The 6,962-nt window shown below is 33.8% G+C and overlaps 1 pseudogene; it reads right to left on the bottom strand.

The window, feature by feature from the left end:
* Positions 1-1,106: 1,106 nt before the first annotated feature.
* LOC133783384 (F-box/kelch-repeat protein At4g39560-like) lies at positions 1,107-3,491 on the bottom strand (annotated as a pseudogene).
* Positions 3,492-6,962: the final 3,471 nt, after the last annotated feature.

Genomic DNA, 6,962 nt, shown 5'->3' with positions numbered 1-6,962 from the left:
AAATGAAATAGTTTGGAACCAAATCTATGGGCACAAGTCTTTGCTAATAATTATACAAGATCATAATACTAACTTATAATGACAAAGCTGAGCAATTAAACAGTGAAATCTTACCATTGAGAGTTCAACTCTTTAAGATAATTCCTTTTAGACTCTATCTTCTCCTCGAGCTCTTCTTCAAGATCCTCTAACTCTGCTGACTTCACGTGCACCTCCACCATGGAAACTTTCTAGTAACTTTGTGCTTTTTCAATCCAAACCATTAATTCAAAAAATAATCAGAATAAACCACACCCACATTGACCCCTTTAAACACTTGAGTTTCACATTCCCTTAATCTAAAACTCCTCTAACTCTACTCCCACAAACTCAAACCTCATACCAAACACTCCCATAGAGTTCAACTCTTTATGATAATTCGTTTTAGACTCTCTATCTTCCCCACGAGCTAAAATTCAACATCAAATACCACAACCGCAACAATCCCAACTCTTCTTCAAGATCCTCCAACTCTGTCGACTTTGCACTCACCTCCACCATGGAAACTTTCTAGTAACTTTGTGTTTTTTCAATCCAAACCATTAATTCAAAAAATAATCAGTATAAACCACACCCACATTGACTATCCAAGCTTTCTTAATTCCACACAAACATACCTTAGAAGAAGTTAAGATCTGATCAGAAGCTGAGCAAGCTCCAACTCCATCCTTTCTCCCAATATCCAAAGCTTCTTCAACCAAAAAGCTTTCAAACTAATCTGTTTTCACTTCACTTCTATCAATATCACCAATTCCTCCACCAACTTGGAAGATTTAGAAAGCCTCTCCTCCAAAAATCTAACCAGCTTAGATAAAGGAACTGCCTGTGCAACAGATAATAGTTTGTAACTGAGCATAATCTCCAATACAACAATATGGATAATATATACTCATCTACATATACATATATATATATATATATATAGCAAGTATAGACTTTTATAAGGGTATATTTGGTCGTGCAAGTCTTATAAACTTTATAGTTTCTCATGTGGAGCTAATGTCATTACTCATTTTCTTTTACAGACAAGTTGATACTAGAGCTTGTTGGGCAAAAGCACTTAAAAGTTGAGAGAAAATTAAAATAATCTATTCTATAGTAACTAAGTCCTTTCGAAACAGATAAAGTTAATCAATCGAAGTACAATCAAAAGCCATATTAATAACTGAGAAACTAAATAGAATCATATGGGGCCGGCCAAACACAAATTGTAGCTTTCATAAAGAAACAGATAAAGGTTTTCTATAGAAACGAAATGCCCAATTAGCCGAGCGCAAGTCATTTACGGCCAAACTCGAAGCCACTTGTGGAAGCAAAGAAAACTTTTGAACCTCCCTACCCCACAATTCTCCATCATCATCTTTATTTTTAAAGACATTAATTTCTGCACACCATAACTTCACATCCCACCCGTTCACCTCTGCCCACATCACAACCAACCTTTCTTTCAAATTGACACATTTGGCACTTACAATGTTCTTCGCTTCCACCACACCTTTGACCATTGTCCACATCATGTTTCTTTCGTCAAACCATTGAAGTCTCGGCCGATGTTCACCACAGCGATAAGGCACCCCATCGACCACACAGTCCACACCGTCCCCTGTTCTTTGATCATCTACTAAATCTTCTGACTCCTCCCACCTATTGGTCTCTACGTCCAGCCGAAATCCATGACAAGTTACCATGTCCATGATGAAGATGAATCTATCATCCACAACATCTAAAACTTCCACGAATTCAGAACACTCACTGCACCCGTCTTCATGTGGGCTTGGAACGTGTTCCCACCGTCCAACCAACGGGTCAAACACTTCGACCAATGGTTTGTTCATCATCCCTCCTCCGAAGACATAAATCTTGTTGCCCACTGTAGCTACTTCGACGTCTAAGCGTGGTGTTAGCATGCTTGGGCCTTTCTGCCACGTGTGGGAGCGACAATCCAGTATCCACACATCAGAGGAATGATTCGCACCTAGGTTTTGAACGAAGACACCGATGGCGTAGATGTTGGGGCCCACAGCAGCATAGCCAGATGCTGTTAATTTAGATGGGTTTGCTTGGATTCAGACAAATCGAAGAAAGCTCGTATGATTGGGGGTATCAGTGGAGGAGACAACTGACTTTTGGTGGATGGCGAACCAATCGTCGGAGTCGACGCATGAGAAGCTGACCTTAAAATAGAGCAGGTTTTCAGTGGAGTTGAGGAGAGATCTTGTAGGGAAAAACAGTGGAGAGGAGATGGCTGATCTAAAGGATTTGGATACAGCTAACAGGACCGGGTGGTATTGTCTCGGTACACGGGCTAGAATGTCGAACCCCAGCTCGTTTGGGAGGCCTGGGATGAGGACCTCCGGTGATGGCGGTGGAGGTACTGGGGCGGTGGTTGACATTGAAGATGAGCAAGAAGTTTCTAGGCGGTGGTTGTATTCACTGAAGAAAAAAAAAATGAAAAGAACAAATCCATCTTAAACACAAATACCACACAAAACCAAATAATGTAATGCTTCATGAATAAGATGATGAAAGATTTCTCACCCAAATCTCAGACCTGTTATATAATAAAACAAAATCATTTAAATAATTATGAGATTTTAAGGGCAAGCAAAAGGTACAATATTCTTTATAGATATAGAGATGGTTGGTTTCTATTATCATCTCTTTTCCTCAGTTCCTTCTGAACAACAAAACAAGTAAATCCAGGACCAAACTGAAACAAAAGTTGTTAAATAAGTCTTTGATTCTAACAAATTTTCCAAATATAAGATTAACATTCACCAATACAGAAAACTTATTCTTGTCTTTCTATACAATTTTACTGTAAAATTAGGTATTTGGAATTGGAAGCAATACAGTGTGATTCATAAACTTTCTCAAGAGATACAGAACAAAATAATACTCTGATTTAATAAAGCCACATATAATTTAGTACCAATTTCCTATGATGAATCCACAAGATATTCAAATGCATTAAAGACCCAAAACAAAAGACATCGTTATATATCTGTAGATCAAAACTCATGAACTAAAACCCATCAATATCTATTACAAACAAGTATTGTAATGCTTCGTGAATAAGATGATGCAAAATTTGTCACCCAAACTAGAATTGCAAAAAATATTAGTAAAGTCAATTGTTTTACCTTAACGACAACCAAGTTTTTGAAAGAAAAAGCAGAACAGAACAAACAAGGAAAGCTACAAGTCATATCATGGATAGACTACTGTGTGTGTATATATATATATGTATATATATAGTGAGAGTGAGAGTGAGAGTGAGAGTGAGAGTGAGAGAGACCGTGGAGTGTGGGCGGCCGCTGGCTGCACGAAAGACGGAAAAGGGAGAAAGCCGGTGAGGTGGTGCCGGTGGCTGAGAAAGAGGAGAGCACCGTTTGGATTGATTGTAATCAATTATATTTCCTCTTTTAATTAGACTATTTTAATTGCCCTAACCCTAAAAATAAATAAAAAATGTTAAGGCTCCGATTGCTATTATTGCAATATAATATGGGTCTCACTTGAATTTAATAAGTATTATAAAGTATGACTAACGAATTATAGAGTCTACTTTTGGACGCTTTAAAATATCAAATAACAATAAACAAAAAATTAGTTTTTAAAACTCATCCTTACTTAATGGTTTATTTCTTGTCTCCCAAGTAATTGTTATATTTGAATTTAAAAATATATTTTCAATTAAAATCAATTTATTAATAAAGAAAATTATTTAACTGTCACGCCATCAAAGTGTTATTATTTTGGAAGGAATAGAAAAAGTCTACAAGTGTCATAATTCGAAAGTATTTTTGCTAAACAAAAAAAATTCAAGAGACAAAATTCTATAAGTGCTATAATTTGGAGAAAAATAACATTTTGTCATCTTTTATATAACTACAAACCAAATTTTTTAAAGAAAAAACATAACATAACAAACAAAACACACAAGAAAAGATACAAGTCATCATAATATGGATAGTAAGTAGTCTAAATTACAGCAATTAGAAGAAAACAACTAAAACACTCATTTGGGTATTTGAGTATTGTTAATTACTAATAATAATTAATGTTGTTGCAACAAAATGAGGACTTAGAAGGAATGAATCCATTCTTCTTTATCCAATTCATGTAAAAAATAATTAAGCTATATGATATTAGGACAAGTCTTGAGGAAACAAGTTAATGTGAGAGTGTGGCCAAATTAAGTGACTCAATTCAAGTCTAATGTTATGACTGTTAGATTAAAATGAAATATAAGCGTACGAACAATTCTATACATATAGGCGGAATTGATATATATAGATTGAACATATACGAATAAAGGATCAAATATTGTATACCTCCAGGCATTGTAATTGATCATCTCGATCTAGCTTTAGATCTACAAAAAGAAAATGAAAATAATTAGAACGAGTACACTGGCTTCCAAGCTCTCACTAACTCTTTTAGATAGAGTTACAGAAAGTCAGAATGAGCAGCGAGCTTGGGGACCGGTACTCTATATTTATAGAGTGAGACCTACCATCAGAGTCTCTGCCACAGATTGAGATATTTTCTCAATCAGTTGGGATATGAAAAATCGGGTAACAACAAAATCAGGTAACAAACAATGTTGACCATTAATTAGAATATTTTGTCAATAAATTAAATATTGACTTTAATATATTAAATCAATTAGTTGATTTTATATACCATTTAAATAAATATTCTAACAATGACACTTTATAGTTTCCCACATATAATCCAAAGGTTGATATTGAATAGAAAATAATGAACTTGCATAGAAAGTCATCTCTCCCTTGTTATATAAATAGTTGTGTTACAATACTATTAACTTAATGAAAGTAAAAGAAAATGGATTTTACCACATATACGTTACGGTTTCTTTATTTTTGTTTCATTTTTATATTACATTAGAAGTTTTTATTTCATTTTTACCTTTTTTTCTATTTTCTCACGCTATATATTCTCCTCCTTGCTGCCCTTTCTTCGCCACACAACTTCAGCGACCATCAAGATGACCGCCACCACCATTGAGCTTTTCGTCAACCACCCACACCATTCCGCAGCTCTTCAACAACCACTCATTCAAAGCCCAAAGTTATTCTCTTCACCAACCAACCGGACGGCCTCCACCACTTTTGAGCTCTTCAGCAACCACAATGACAAATACGTCTGAGATAGGTAAACCCCATGACTCAAGAGCTCTTTGTCAACCCCCATTCGAGTGTGTCTGAGATAGGTAGACCCTGGGACTTAGGAGCTCTTTGGCAACCATGACAACGAATTCGTCTAAGATAGGTACTTTTTTGGTTTTTATTGCCATTTGAAATCATGGGCTAATTGCATGTGTTTATCCTTCATGAAATGGGTTCAAAATATGTGTATTAGTATATGACTTTGGGGGTTATGTGATTTACTTGTTAGAGCAAGCCACTACATGTTTTGATCCCAATATGCAAATTTTGCTTGATATTATTGGCACGCTATGTTTGTTGTATTGTCTCAATGGATATTGTTGTATGTTTGAATTGTTTTGGACATAAGTGGCATATTTGAGTTGTTCTCTAAGTTTGGGTTGCAAGACTGAATTGATGCATAATGATTGTGAGTCCAATAACAGATAGAAGTGAATAGAGCCTCTTGTCACCGAAAAGAAAATAAATACCGAGCATATGTTCCCAATATAACCAAGTATGCACTTTGGAATTTTGCTTGCCTTCTATATATATATATGTATTAATAATTGGAAGTTAATTGAAAATATTAAGAGATTAAGAATGTTAAATATATATATATTACATTTTGTCTCCTTAGATGTGGCCACTAAAGTATACATATAAATAATTGCCCAAAGACCATGCTAGACTTCTCTAGAGGTGCATTTACATACACTAGACTTCTCTATGACATCAAAAGAACATTTCAAAAGACCATTTTTCTTTGCTTGTTTTTGTTTTTATTTTTATTTTTTTTAAGGAATATTTGTATAATGCTACAAATCATATAAATTATATCATTTATGGGAAAGACAACTTCCCAAAAATAATGAGAATTTTTTTGGAATTAGATTAGTGAACTAAATAATACATTATAAAAGTTTTTATTTGTTTATATTAAAAAAATAACTACAAACATTTCTAATTTATTTCGACCAAACTCTTTTTTTCTTTATATACGAATAATGTGGGACTAATTTAATATTTTTCACATTTTATTTTATTTACCGAAATTAAAATGCTTCACAAGCGCCAATGAAAGAATGTACTCATTCACTTCACTTATTCTATGTGTTAGGAGGCATTTTTGTTGAATTTTCTGCCAAATTCGAGACCCTAAACCGTCACATAAAACAACTTTAACAGAATATCTACTTCTAAATTCAATTAAAAATAAATATTTATTAGTTATATTAATATAAATTTAAATATTATTATTATTATAATATTTAATATTTAATATTTAATATAAAACTAAATATTTAATAATTATATTATAATATAAATTCAAATACTATAAAATATCTATAATATATAATTTTAATTTCTATTAAAAAGTTTATCAGAAAACATGTTATTTAATTACTAAATATCTTTCAGATTTTAAATTCCTTATCTTATTCATACATTTTAAAAGATATTTATTTAATTATTTTAAAAAGAAAAAAAAAATCTAATCACAACCCAAGTTTACTAGCATCTATATATAAACGTGTTCCCATATTGATCGATCACTATATCGATAAAGATCCTACTCGATCGACCAAACATGAAGAAATCTTTTGATCAATGGCTCACCACAGTGTTCACGATCACCATAACCATGGGATCGATCCTCTTTCCCACTGCCCTCTACACGCTACACATACGAAAACATCTCCCACAACCACCCCAAGTCTCAGTCACGGCGGTTTCCACCACCGTTCG

Source organism: Humulus lupulus, chromosome 6 (assembly GCF_963169125.1).
Source record: "Humulus lupulus chromosome 6, drHumLupu1.1, whole genome shotgun sequence".
Classification (NCBI taxonomy): domain Eukaryota; kingdom Viridiplantae; phylum Streptophyta; class Magnoliopsida; order Rosales; family Cannabaceae; genus Humulus; species Humulus lupulus.
The sequence above is the reverse complement of the archived record's forward strand: the minus strand, read 5'-3'. Positions and strand labels throughout refer to the sequence as shown.